The following is a 15,169-nucleotide window of genomic DNA, read 5'->3' on the forward strand; positions in this document are numbered from 1 at the left end:
TGGCAATGTGGCGGGAAGAACTTAAAAAGCTCTTGAAAAAACAAACTTTCTCAAACTAGTCGGTAAAAATCCGCATCAAGCATCAAATGGAAATGGAAATAAGTTGACTTGACTTCAAGTTGAGGCTGCTCAAAAGGGCTGAAAAGTGGGTGGTGACATCAAAATTAAGGGCTGCCAAAGGGGGAGTGGCGGGGCGACGGATTGGGCCATAGTGAAAGCTCCGGGGTTAACAATGACGTCATAGTTGTGCAAGTCATGAGCACGCAAAAAAAAAAAATGGTAACGAGAACTATTTAACAATGGAATCCATTTTTTTTTTAGTTGTACTAGCTTACTTTAAGAATTTAAAGAGCACATTTTATAACCATCCATATACCATCATCTATCCATCTATACCACATTCGTTGAAAATAAAATCGTGTGTTAAAAATAGTTTAGGTAAATCTGAGGAACTAAAATCTATAAGATATTTTTTTTTTATTAAAATTCGAGAATTCGTTTTTACATGTGTAAGTGTAATATAATATTTTTCTGTTCATTTTTAATGACATTTTTCTTTGTGCAACGGAAGCAAAATATCGGGGGTGGGGATAGTGAACGGGGTATAACCAATTTCTAGCGTACAAACGTGTTTCGTCATAACTGAGAAGGAATAATCGATAACCTCAAGCAGACACAATGACGCAGTTGGAGTGACATAATTCAACACATACCCACAAAGAAAATTGATAAGACAGGGTCACAACTGCAGGTCAAAACAAGAAATTCAATTAGAAAGTCCTAGAAGTAAGAGGGGGATTAAGGGTGGCCAGTATCATGACGACAGTCTAGTTTGGCCTTCTCCATTCCTTCACACCACACACAGGCGCCCCCACCCTCTGCGGGTTACACCCTCTTCCTTAACGATTCCCTCGACCATATACCCACCATATAGCACGTGTACATTTCCATCGACACCAGGTGAAACCTTCAAACAAAAAGCAGAGAAACACAAAAAATACAAAAAACGGGAAATTAAGACATGGGGTCTCAAATACCCTTGTGAAACGAATGCTTTTGTTGTTCGAATAATCTAATATAAATATTGGCTCGTTATAAAACTATTTTCTTTAAAGCCAAGAGATACCAAAATTCTTATTTATCCACCTTAAGTTTTTAAGTATCAGGTTAAGATTTCAGATAAAGTTTTTTTGATTACAATTTAATTTTAGGTAGAATCATATCATTATCCTTATCATATCATAAAATTTTACCAAGTGTAGACTAAAACTGTATACAAGGGTGGTCAAAAGTATTTTCACAAAAAAAAAGTTAAATATATTCATAACTTGAACTTACATCTTGTTAACTTTGGCATCAATGGAAAGGTAATTTAAATGCCCTTTAAATAATACAATACATTTCTTAACACGTTCAGTACTTATTGAAAAGGACGAATTTGTGTGAAAATGTCCTTTTTGAACTTTTTTCCTCGACTTGAAAACTTAAATTTTTTGATGCAAAAAGTTTCTTCAAACAAAAATAATAGTAACTGCAAAAAGAATTTTTCAAAAATCATTTTGTTTATATTTTTTATGATTTTTTAAAGGTGACAATGTCGGAAAAAATTTGTATGAAAAAGAGAAAAATATGGCTAAAATGCATGTTTCTAAGCATTTTCAAAAAATCTTAAAAAATATAAGCAAAATGATTTTTGAAAAATTCTTTTTGCAGTTACTATTATTGTTGTTTGAATAAACTTTTTGCATCAAAAAATTTAAGTTTTCAAGTCGAGGAAAAAAGTTCAAAAAGGACATTTTCACACAAATTCGTCCTTTTCAATAAGTACTGAATGTGTTAAGAAATGTATTGTATCATTCAAACGGCATTTAAATTACCTTTCCATTGATGCCAAAGTTAACAAGATGTAAGTTCAAATTATGAATATATTTAACTTTTTTTTTGTGAAAATACTTTTGACCACCCTTGTAGTTTGTTATCAATTAAAGTAATATATTCAGAATGACTTAAAACATTTTTTAACCTCTAATTTACTTTACATTTAAAAACTGCTTTAAAAATGTAAATCAGGAACCTATTCCAAAAGAGTAGGAATTTAGATATTACCAGCTAGAGTGTGAAAACACCAAAGCCAAAGGAATCAAACCGTTATTTTCAGTTGCCTGCTTTTGAGCATTTTTCTCTGGCAGGCGAAAATGCAACAACGTGTCGGGCCCTCGCTCACACCTACATCTCTCCCCTTTCTCACACTTTCTCCTTATCTCCTACACACACACACAGATACAGCCTCCCCAGAGAGAGTAAAGGACCTCTGGTCTTTCTCTGCCTCTTCTTCAGCACGGAGCTCCTGTCACACATTTTTGACGTTTCTTCGCCAGCTGTGTTGAGTTCCTGCGTGGGAGAGTTGTCCAAAATTTGAGAGAACTCACGCAAGAGAGCTTTTCTGCAAAGCTCTGGCATTACCTGGTTCTTTTGGGTCTCAGCGGATGGGCCTCAGTTTGCTTTTCGGACTATTGAGTGAGTTGCCTCTCTTCGGGGAAATTCGAGAGGGACAGGAAAATAAAGGAAAAGGTGGGGGTGCCTGGGAGGGCTTTTGTTGGGCGCGGGTTTGTTGGATGGTTTTTATGGCTACACCAAGACACTTAATTGGGCAAAAGCTTCAATAAAATGTTGCATTAAGCCATTGAAGCTACTAGACCGTAAGCCGAGTAATTGTAATTTGTAACATTTTATTTTAATTCTTTTTATTTTGCTTTGATTTCGTACATCAGAGAATCGTTTATGATTCATTCAATTATAATAAATCCCACCACGGTAAATATTATAATATATTAGCTCAAGTTATATAAAAAAATGTATTTAAAGTCACATTTTTCATAATGCTTTTTAATTTTTCTGTGTATTAGTCCAGAGCATTTGAGAACATTTCGATAACTTAACATTCCATTTTCGTAATATTTAAACAGTTTTGAAAAATTAAGATTTTAAAGTTAAGGAATGTGCTTACTAACTATGCTAGTAAGACCAATATTTTCTAGGTAACAGTTAAAAAAAGCATTTTACTTTTATACCACACATTTTTTGTAGTGCATAATTACGTCTACATTTTAGGTGCATGTGGACCTGGTGCCCATAACAAACGTAACAAACGTAACGAAAACAATTACACGAAAGAAATCCTCCAAAAGCACACGGGAAACGAGACTGAGAATACACACCCCCTCTCTCGTATTCCCTTTATCCTGGCTTCCCCTCCTTTCGTCCACCTGCTCTGGGACTGCTCAGTGAACATTAAAATAACAAAATCCAAACAACGCAAACTTTGAGTGCAAGACCAACAAGAGAACCCTAGGAACCAGGGCCAGAGAGAGGTATACTTGGAAAAAAGGATACTAGCTTAAAGTTTTATGGAAAATTAAACAATACAAAAATTCCGAACCAAGTATTAAATCATATATCTCATATATCGTATATCATATCATATTATATCATAAAGTATTATTTTTTTAATTACCACATTTTTTGTTTGTGTAGGAAATTTGGGAAGGATAATTACATTTTTACTGAAAAAGCTTTTTCAAATGTTTTTTAGATTTTTTCTAAACTTATTGATAACGCTCTTGGAATAAAACTGAGATAAGATATTGTAATATTTTGATATTATTGTTATTTATTATTGTTATTTAATCTTTATAAACAGGACTAATTTTAAAACACATTTTTATAGATGTATAATAAGAGAGTTTTCATATTTTGGTACCATGGCTAAAAATAATCTTTATAAGCAGGGAAAATTTTGAGAAACATTTTTCTAGATGTAGAATCAGAGAGAGCGAAGCTCGCCAGGACGTCGCCAGTCAGTCTCGGCGGGGATTCCGCTCTCGCTGCCCTGCTCTCTCCGTCTGCACGGAAGCCTACAAAATCGGGGAAAGCTTTTGGGCCGAGGCCTCTGCGAAAGCGAAGCCTCCAAAGTAGTCGGAGAAGTGGAGCCAAACGGTCAAGACGCGGAGCTCCGCTGAAAAAATAAACCAAAATACACAAGGAGAGAGCAAAGGGAAAGAAACTACAAAATCGCAGCCCAATTCGCGCTTCGTGGAAAAGAAAAAAAAAAGTTGGCTAAAAAATAATTGCACAGGGTTCAGCCAAATAACCCGAAAACAAAAACCAACCAAAGTAAAAAGTGTTTAGAAATGCCAGTTAGGCAAATACGCCAATTATGGGCTCCCTGAGGCGAAAGAAGGAAAGAGACAGGGCCACTCTGGCTCTTCCATGTTGTTGTGTGTAATGTGTGAAACGATTTTCCTCCTCCAACAATTTTTTTTTTGGCAATATGCATGGGGCATGTAGATACAGCCAAGAACAGGCCGAAATAGAGCTAAGGGCTCTTCTTTAAATTGGTTACAGAAGGAAAATACAAAAAAAAAACAGAAACCGAAACACTAAAAGATGAGGGTTAAATTTTGAGGCAAACCACCAAGGAAATAATAACCTTGAAGGCTTCTGGCCAAGGCTCTCCAAAACTCGAACTGTTCGAGGGCTCGCGTACAACATGGCGTATGCTTAATAAAACCAAAATAATCGCAAATATGAAAACATGTGCAACAAAGTGTGCGTACGCGTGTGTGGGTGCCAAATAAAATATTAAGCAAATAAATAAGCGTTTCGAGACGACTCCTCCACTCTACGCGATTCCCGATGACGCATTCGAGAAGAGTAGGGCAGAAGGTTAAATTACACAAAACGTCAAATTCGCCACGTACGACAGTCGTTTCGGAGTCGCCAGTCCGAAAATCGGTTTCGGTTTCGGACTCCTCGGTCGGGATACGGAGTATCCAGATTATAGGCGTGCAGAGAGCACAACCTATAGAGCACATAACATTACCAAAAAACTTTCCAACTACCGCTTACCAAAGATTTATAAAAGAAATACAACATATGCAAATATATAATAATCTAAAAAACAAGCCTTAAACAAAGTGTCTCTGTTACGGGAGAAATATCAAGAAAATATTATAAAGATTTACTCAACCAGAAAATGTGCCTAGCTCTCTGAGCGAGGGAGAAAGCTTGGGGCCGAGAGAAAGATAGAGAGCAGAGCACCCCCAATCCGAAATTCACCACGATAAAATACAACAAAGGAGCCAAGAAGAAGAAAAAAACAGAAAAAAAATACTTTCACTCTCGCCACAACGTGGCGGCATCGAGAGGCAGGAAGCGCATAGAGTGACAAACAGACAAACAGACACACACACAGACAGACGGACGGCGCTGGAAAACTCAAAGGGAAAACTTTTTGCATGCCACAAGCAGCAGGAGCCCCACAATCAGCATCAGCTGACTGCTGCAGGAAGCCTGGCAGCGGGACAACTGTGTTGCGGACAGGACGAGCATCCTGTCCAGTTGCCAGCCATTCAATAGAGGCCTCCTCCATCCGCAGGATCCTCTCACCAACACACACACACACCGCGCCCAAGCAAACGGCACTCTTAATGTATCCTTAGAATTCCAAACAGGTGAGCTTGCAACCCGAAAACTGAACACAGATATGGCACAAATAATGTGCGGTGAAAGGACTTGATACTCGTATAATAAACCATTGTGATTATAGTTTTGAGTGGGCGATAAGTTTGAATGTCCCGGCTCGCAAGAGTGGGCCACATAAAAAGTTGCAAACTTGTCACAGGGATACAGTGAATAAAGTAGTCTCATTGTTTCAGCAATTACTTTTTGCTCGCTTTTGTGGCATTTATTTAGCAGAGAACTTTCCCGAAGAGCGTAGGTTTTTAGAGATTTTTTAATAGCCCATTTATTTCGTAAAAGTGATAAAAATATACTTAGTTATAAGTTCAGTGCCTGAGAAATGTAGTAATTTTTCCAAATAATTAAGTAAATTTTAAAAAGTTTCTTATTTATCGGTATCACGATAAAAATGTGCTTATTAAAGGATTGTTTTTATAGTTTTACATGAACTAAAACTATTTATCATATATAAGAAAATATTTTAATGAGAACTATTAAGTCTTCTAATAAGGATACAGACGTTATGGTGAAAATTAATCTTTTGAGCATTCATTTTGGTTTCTTTTGAATCCAAACATACATAAGAATTCTAAAAACTATTTTGGTTGAACTTATATTAAATGAGTTAGGCAATATCATTAACATTTAAATAAATAATAGGTAATTTAAGTCATTGAAAAGGTTTAAGAAAGAGATTTTTTTTTTTAAATTAAACCTGATTTTATCTTAAGCAAAAGTATTGCAAAATAAAAACGTAAATATATTGCAACAACATTAATTTGTTTAACGGAAATTTTTTATGTATTATACTTTTCAAAAGGTTGATCAAATGTTTTGTCAATTTAGTTTCTTTCTATTTCTAATTCTCTTGAAAAGATAATCGAGGGCTATTTTTATTGTATGCCTTAAACAGACGTATCTAAAAATACTTCTTGTTATAATAATGTCCAATTAAATGGAACTCAGTTCATTAGTCTAGTTAGGGACTATAAAACGAATGTCAATTGCCAAAGGTCGTGTCAACTTATTCTCAGAAACCTTATTTTCTACGAATAATTAAAGAATATCCGATCGCCTAACGAAAAAACTCCCAGGCCTTCAAGGACGCCCTTTTCTTTGCTATCTCAAGCAGCGTTCGGCACTCGCACCCTTCAAACGCTCTTCAATTACAGCACTTTCATTCTCTTTCTCCGCTCCTCAGGATGCAATTTTCCTTTAATTGCGACCGCCCTCGGTGTAGTCTTAATTTGCATAAATTTCTCCGCGATTCACCCCCTTCTGTGCGTTACACTCGTAATAACCACATCTCAGTTTCAATTAAAAGCTCAGCCATCAATTATGCAGAGCTAAAATGATGGCAACGAACCGAAAAAAAAGGGAAAAAGCAACAAAAGTGTTGCATACTTTTAGGCTGACCAGCGCGTGGTGGGGCTTAATAATAATAATAATAATGGCATAATTGATGCAAACTGCACATTGAATGTGCTGACCACAGAAATGCGCAAAAATCAAATTTTCATTTTCAATTAGTGTGCTGAGCCCCAATCAAACGGCAGCAAATTTAAACGGACAAACATCACTCATACGCCACGTACACCCAATGTCCTGTCAGGCTGTGCGCTTCCATTTCGGGCATTTTTCGGTAATTAATTAGGCGCAAATTTTAATTAAATGGCGTCAGTGGATGGGAAGCATTCTCCCGATGACGGCAGTTGGCACTTGGTTCACGGACAAGTTACTTTGTTCTCCGCAACAACGCCGAGCTGTGACACAAACTCATTAAATAGTTATTACTCAGCCTCAGCCCATGTCGCCGGCAAGTGTCAACCACGAGTGTGTTTTTTAGGTTATTAATATCTTACTCGAATTTTTTGTTGACACTCTGTCGTTAATAGTGGCTATAGTGAAAAACTATGTATCTTTGAGGTCAAGGTGGGCGAGTTTGAAAGTCTTCAATTTTTAATCGTTGTTTAGATACTAGAAATAGTTAAAGTACTGTTGTGGTAAACTTTTCAACTAATGAGATCTAGCATTTCAAATTATTTTCTTTAAAATAAACTAAATTACCTATCTTACAATATATTATAGATTACATGAAATAATGAAGTGATTGATCATAAGTTTTTTTTTTATATTGGGAAATATTGAATATTTAAATATTCGTTTTTAGTTTATATAGTACCATTGATGTTATTTATTGTATCATCAGTAATAGATATTTATAGGCAAGTCTTTAAATTATTATTTTATATTTTTTTTATTTTTTATATCGATATGATGTTTTTTATACCCTTTTTATAATATTAGCTAAATGATAGGTCTTTGATATGATATGATATTTTTGGTATAACGATTTTATAAAGCCTTTTTTATAATATTAGCTAAGCTTCCGTTTATATTATCAGGTATTATAAAAAGAAAATCAAAAAATAATCATATCAAAAATATCATATGATATTATAGCACTAGTATTATGTTAGTCCTTTGACAGTCATTCGTTTAAATGTTAATCCATAATGGTGTTTAATGCTGATATATCTGCTATCGATTTGAAGTTACGTGACCTGCTTCCCATTCCCCAACTTTAATTACACCCATCATAAACTAAGCCCAGAAAAACCCAACCCTACGCAACGAAAAGGGAAGGTAAAAGAAAGAAATTCCAATAATTGTTTTATGGTATAACTCAAGGTGTGGGTGACACCCCCTCCAGAGAAAGCACTCCCCCACCCCATTTGACCTCTCACCATCCACAATCTTTTGGCTGGCAATCATTAAGTGGCCCCAAACCCAACTAAAGCAAAACCAAGGAGCCGAGCCCTTTCTGCGCTTAGTTTTCGGTGGCATAACAATCAATCTTGAAGCCTAAGGGGGGTGGTGGATGGGGTGGTAGATGGACACAGGTGTCCAGCCAGAAGGAAATGCTTAAGTGGGAGGCGGGGCTGCCATATCAAATAATCCTTTTTTGTTCATGCTCGCACATACATACATATATATGTATGTATTTAGCCAACTCAAACTTGAACACTTCAAGAGCTCATTAAGTGGGCTAACCTTGATGGAGGACGGTCGGGGTGGCTTGGGGTTGTCTTAGAAATGTTGCAAGTTTTCCTCTTAATTCACTTAAGACTTTCGGTTTGAGTCCTGCCAGGACTCACACGCACACACACACGCACACACCTTATAAATGGCATATCCTTCATATCCGAATGGTGGCAATTGAATGTCGGACTCCGCCTCTTTCTGCGACCGTGTGCGAGTCCCTTAAGTATCTTGTATTAAGAAAGTTTCTTCCACCTCTAGCCATTGAATTGCGTCGAAAAGGAGGTCTTGATAAAGTAAGGACCATTCAGCAGTTTTCCATAGGCAAATAGAAAAATATTCATAAAACTGGAATTGCGATTTGTCCTTGCAACTTTTCTTCCTTCTCGTTTTCTTTTTTTTTCCAATTTCAATTTCTACCGTAGAAGCTAAAAAGGATGTAGGATAATAGATTTGCGTCTGTGCGAGAGCCTCGCTTAACCTTTTTTTTTTTTTGTTATTCTCTGCATTTTCAACCCAGGGAAAATTGCTTTAAATGGGTTGAAGGCTTTAGCTTTGGCTTTGGGCCATGTTTCTGTTTGAGTCTTCAGCGAGTCTATGGGTGACACTAATTGCTGGCTTATTATCCTTGTTTGTGGTGGAGCTCCTCGTCTGGGGCTTTCCCACGCAATTCAACGATTATGATGACTCCGATAAAACGCTGTATTATTTATTGCATTGCTGGGTTGCCAAAATTCGAGAGGGAATTCTAAACTGCACAAACGTGAAGGATATAAATAATATATTTCGTTCTTTATGTCCTCCTATTAAATATGCCTTTCAAGATAAATTCAGAACACTTTAAAATGCTTCAACAGATTTTATTTCATAAATAAATATAGAAGTTTCTCTTTATGTGTGTTCTACTGAAAGCCACTTAAAGTAGACAAAGCTTCTTATGGCATGGAATTCTCTGATATAAATAAATATACATTTTCCTAAATTATTTTTCATTGAAGTTTTAAACAGAATGGACATTTTAATGCATACTTTTCTAAAGAGTGTGTTATGCATTTGAATTTATTAGTTTTTGCACTTATATTGAAGAGTATTCCATAGCTCATCGTGGTAATGGTTTTTCTTCTGTCTTCCTTCTGTGCACCATTGTTTGGCCTGTTTATGTATTTATTATTGATTTTGGCTCGTGCCCCATTTGGTCTGGCAGTTTATTTTTGGATTTCATTTTCATGACAATGGCTGGTTTATTAACTTTCAGTTAGCTGACACAATAATTAAGGGTCTTATTGGCTGCAGTTTGGCAAGCGAAATCCAATAGACTTATGGGAAAATTAATAAAACCCATCAGCACTTTAATGCAAAGACAAACGAATGACAGGCCAAGGGCTGAAGATGTCGATAAAATTGACGCATAATTGGGATATATGGTAATTTAACCCTAGGTCAACATATTACTTATATCACACTTTCAACGCCTCACCGGTTTCTAGGTCTCTTGATTATTTATTCCCGTCATAAATTTCAATTTTCAAATGCACCAATTTTGTAGTACCAGCAACATAGTAAACATGGCCAACGAGGCAAAGGAAAACAACTAGAATTCCTGCCCGGCATAATATGTTAGTGGGGTTTGTGTTTTTTACCCCACCTTTGGTTTGGTGTGTAAGTTGCGTGAGTTCTTCATTCAACTTGAGACTTTGTCGACTCGAGAGCTTCTTGCTAACCCGAACCCAGGGCATTCAGCGGTACGTGTGTATATTGCGCTGCTTTTTGTATGTTTTTTCTGGCTTTTTTGTCTTTGCCTAGACCAAACTTTTCGTGACTGGACAAAATGCTGCTCGGCGTTTTGTAGGAAATGCCAGCCCGTCCCGGCTGTCCTGTCTCTCGTTGGCACACACACTCCCCGGTGAGTCCCCGGTCCTGACTTCCCCAGTTAGTTTCATTTGCCTTTTACATTTCCACACATTTCCGACTTTTCGCCCCTGTGCACTGAGAGAAAACTATAGCTATGTCGAAGCTTAGTTTAGATTTTATAGGACCTATAAGAAAAAAAATATAAATTATATAGTTTAAAATATAAACTTCAAAAATTCTAATTCGATTTGAAACCACAAGCAAATATAAATGTTGAAACTATGTATCTAAAAATATTTCTAAGGAACTTTGATTTATATTGTCATAAATTAATGGCTTAAAAAATATTGGCTTGTCTAAGACTAACCAATAAATTTGCAATAGGTGGTTAAAACCGAATACTAGAAATATCTATGAATGTAAAATAGTTCTCAAGCAAATGTATCAATTTCATCTAATTGTTATTTTTGAAGGTCTGCTACGACTAATTTTGTTTAGTTTAGTTTCCAACTTGTCTGATTTAATTTATTTTAAAAAAATAAATATTTTTATTTCTAAGAAATGACAATATATTATTCTTTCTGTTAAAAGAACAAATCACAGAAGTCTTGTTAATAAAATATCCCAAATAATGATTATTCTCGGTCCCTGTTTCTAGGACTTGTGTTTTTAGCTGTTATAAATATTATAATATTCCAAAATTCCATAAGCCATGTTATCAGTGTAGTTGCGTGTCTGTGCATAGACGACCTACTCAAAAGAGGGAAATATGGGCGGGAAAAAGGGCGGGGTGGTGGTTGTAGGGACAGCGAGACGACGCTGTGCATATTTATTTTATTTGATTTCTGTTCGCTTTTTCCTACTTTATTTTTTTTTTAGGTTTGGCGGGGTCTTGATATTCCCGCTTATGTAACAAACGCGACGTGTGATTAAAAATTCGTAATTTGCCCGTATATTTTGTATACCTGGCTCCCCAGCTCCCCAGCTCCCCAGCTCACCTGCTACCCTCTTTGTGTGTCATGTTTTTTGTAGCATACCTAAAGGCGTTCCACTTCCCTGTTCAACTTTTTCCCTTCTGCTTTTTTCGAGCGTGTTTTGTGCCATTTTTACCTTTGCTGTTTGCCGTTCTTCGTGCTTCATTAATATTTAATTAAAAAATCAATAGTTGACATGTAAGTCAACTTGGTTTGTTCTTCTTTTGGGCCTGGTTTGTCGTACCTTTTCCACGTTTCGGGTTTCTTTGGACGATTTTCCAACGGTCCGTCCTAACTTATGCATGTGCATTTGTGCATATCTTATTATAGCAGATTTTCTTCTGGCTTCCATGTCGTCTACGTGACGCTTCAGTTGGAGGAATATCTTAAGAAAACCACACCCTCAATGCTGGCGAAAGAAAATTGAAAAGCCACCAAAAAGGGCGAATAGACATGTGGACAAATTCTTATGTGTTGAATATACATAGTATACATACTAAAAGGTAGCTCAGAAATATTTTGCTTTTCTCGTTGATTTATCTTTCATGAAAAATCATATTCGATAAGATGCCAATTTCTATTTAATTGAGATTTATTTAAAATCCAATTTGACTCTTTAATTTTTGATCGAAGAGGATTATACATTAGCATATGCCTGCTAGGCGTGCAAATTTTCAAAGGCTTCAGGTGATTGAGCAGCAGCATTATCAAAGCTGATTAATAAATGAACAAGTGCATTGCCATTATGTTTTGTTGCACTACTTGGCATCATGGCACAAGGAGCAGCGCCATTGTTCAGAGTCGAGTGGGTGATGTCCTTGGAATATCTTCCATCTGCGGGCCAATCAATATGAATGTATTGGTAGAAATGTAGAAACTTGAACAAGGATATGATTTTCGGTATGTCCCATTTTAATTGCATCCTTAAGGAAGATTAAATATAAATAATAATTGCAAAATCTAGTAGAGTACAATGACAATTTATTATTGATTAATACTGGAAATAGTATTAAAGTATGCAAATCAGGAAACGAATTTCATATTACAATTTTCAATTCCTAATTTAACATTAAATAGAAGAGACAGTGGGAAAAATCATATAAGTTGCCTTAAAACAATATAAATTATTTTGGTTTTAACAAAAACTTTCGATATTCCGAAACCATGTTTTCATATAAATTTGTAAGGTACAAGAAATTTTTAAACTATTTTTTCAAATCTCATGTTATAATTAAATGATTCGTTAATACCAAAGCATATTTTGGTCATTTATCAACCAGCTCGCTGCTTTCACTTATCACCAATTTAACAAGAACAAAGCTTGCGGAATAAAGTGAAAATGCACATATTTTTATTCAAGTCGGTACGCAGAGTAAACAAGACAAAGTCACGTAACTCAAGTCTTACGCTTTGCTTATCAAAGTGCCCCAAGATCTTGCTCAAGATTTATTGACAGCAGCACCGGAAATGGGAAATGGGCGAGGCACATGTTCCCCGTGTGCTACCTGCCTTTTATTTACGCGCAATTAACCCAGTTACAAGTTCGACATGCCGCTTCGGCAAACGGCCCCCGCACTCGTGTATATCCTGCATTTATCATAATTACTTCCCCAGAAATTTACCGCCAAAAAAAGGGAGGAGAACAAAAACAAAAAAAAAAGAGACTGCTGATGATGATGAACGTTGATGAATGCCCTGGGCCTTAGCGAAATTCTGCAGCTTTGGTTAATGTTTTAATATGCCTCTGGCACTATTAAGCGCACTTGAAAAGCTGAACGTTAAATGCCAGGCGCATATTAAACATCAATTATTAATGCCAAAGCGAAAAAGGGTTGGCGATGAAATAAAGTCTTTTGCATAGCATACTTTTGGGGGCCCTCCTTTTCATCCAGCTCCTTTCAGTCTGTGCATATGAATGTGCACTTCGTATGCAAATACTCAAACATCGAAATGTGCTTAGCAATTATTTTAAAAATGCACACAACTCGGGGGAAAACAACAGCTACTACGACAATTGCAATCGCAGTTGAGCTTTGGACCAAAAAGGGCAATGCATAAGAGACACATGCCCACAAGGACACAGAAAAAAAATGTAAAACCATTTTTCCCAATTTGCATTTGGTGTAAAAAAATAATATAATATATACATAATACATAATATTTTGCGAATATTTTGTTTGCTGCCAAAATAACATATATATTCAACATGTTATAAGATCGTCTTGACCCTTATTTAAAAGCTTTTTTCCTGTGTAGACACAACTAGATGGAACATGCAATGCAACATGCAAACTACCTAGGCTCGAGTGCCATAAAAACTGGAGTGAACAATATACAAAACTTATTTTCAAATCAAACAACAGCAACAGCAAAAACCAGAGTCCATGTCGGAATAGGGGGCGAAGAGCAGGGGGCGTGGCAGTGACAACAGCGAAACAGTTACAACAAAGTGCCAGATGCTGGTAGTAGACAAAAAAAGTGAATTGGAATTCAGTACAGTGGGATTAGACTTTAAAAAAAATCAGAACTTTTAAAAGACTACCAATTTTACATAAAATCTGTCAAAATTGATTACTTTTACTGCACGAATTTCGATAATAAAAAGGATAATTGGTCTCAAGATTTTAAGTAAAGCTTAAAGCTTAAAATTTGGTACCTTAAAATATAAATATGATATTATCATAATAACTTAATTTATAACAATTATACTTGGTATTAGGGTTTAGAGTCAAGCTTATATGTAGCTTTAAAATATCATATATGATAATGATTGATTATCATTTCAAATCATATTTATATTTATGATATTATTAATTAATAAAGCTAATTGTGATGTGGGTGTAATATGTTTTTCGCTATGGTAAACATTTCTAAATAGCTTTATAAAATTGTAGTTTCTTAAGATGGGTCTGAAAATAAAAGACAAAATGTTTTTGACCCAAAAATCGATATTTCCAGATAGATATTCCTTTCAAAATATACATCTTTTAGATATTTCTTGAGTGTTTAAACCATTTACTGAGTTCACCACTTCATGACACGGTCCATCTATGCACTCTCGACTGCCTTTCACAAACCAGAGTCAGACTAACAATTCCGAAAAATGTCACATTGCGCACATGAAAAATGTCCTTGTGACAAGCGCCAACGCCAAACGGCGGCAACTGTGGTTGTGAATTGTGTGTGTGGTGGTGTGTGTGTGTGTGTGTGTGTGTGTGTGTGTGTGTGTGCGATCCTTGGACAAGTGTGTGAGTGCTGGCTGTGCTTCAGCAAGGTCATGAGTAAATACGTTTGGAGCATGCTGTTTTTGCCGTTTATTCCCTAACAAAGCCAAGGCAGCAACAAGAACACAAAGAAAAATAAATAAAATAAAATGAAATACATGAAAAAAAAGAAAGTGGGAGAAACAAAAGATATGGTAAGAGGGAGAGACAGAGAGAGCAGAGAAATTTATTGTCATATCTATATAATATAGGGAAGCTTCTGCTGATGCTTCTTATTGATATTTATACAAAATACATTGGCACAAACACATATGCTTGCCATTGCTGCGCCTGTGTGTGTGTTAGCCTCATTTGTAATGGCGTCTGCTTGCCAATTTGTTGTGTGGCAGAAAGAAATGCAAATGTGTATCGGTAAATCAAAAAGGACATTATTGGCTGCTTGTTAGACGTAAGCACAATTGCCAGCCATTACGTAGTTAGGTGTCCGCATGTGTGTGTGTGTCAGTGTGTGCTAGTGACTTTGCTGAGCTAGTGTGCGTGTTTGGCATGTCCTGTTTG

General features: G+C 36.1%; 1 protein-coding gene across 1 annotated transcript in view; it reads left to right on the forward strand.

Moving 5' to 3' along the window:
- Nucleotides 1–3,984: 3,984 nt before the first annotated feature.
- LOC119555568 (homeobox protein prospero) overlaps nucleotides 3,985–15,169 on the forward strand; it is a 40,391-nt gene continuing 29,206 nt past the window's right edge. Inside the window, exon 1 of the mRNA XM_037867019.1 lies at nucleotides 3,985–5,513. The gene's annotated coding sequence lies outside the window, so the exon portion shown is untranslated. The remainder of the gene's footprint in view (nucleotides 5,514–15,169) is intronic.

Source organism: Drosophila subpulchrella, chromosome 3L (genome assembly GCF_014743375.2).
Source record: "Drosophila subpulchrella strain 33 F10 #4 breed RU33 chromosome 3L, RU_Dsub_v1.1 Primary Assembly, whole genome shotgun sequence".
In the NCBI taxonomy this organism is placed as follows: Eukaryota; Metazoa; Arthropoda; class Insecta; order Diptera; family Drosophilidae; genus Drosophila; species Drosophila subpulchrella.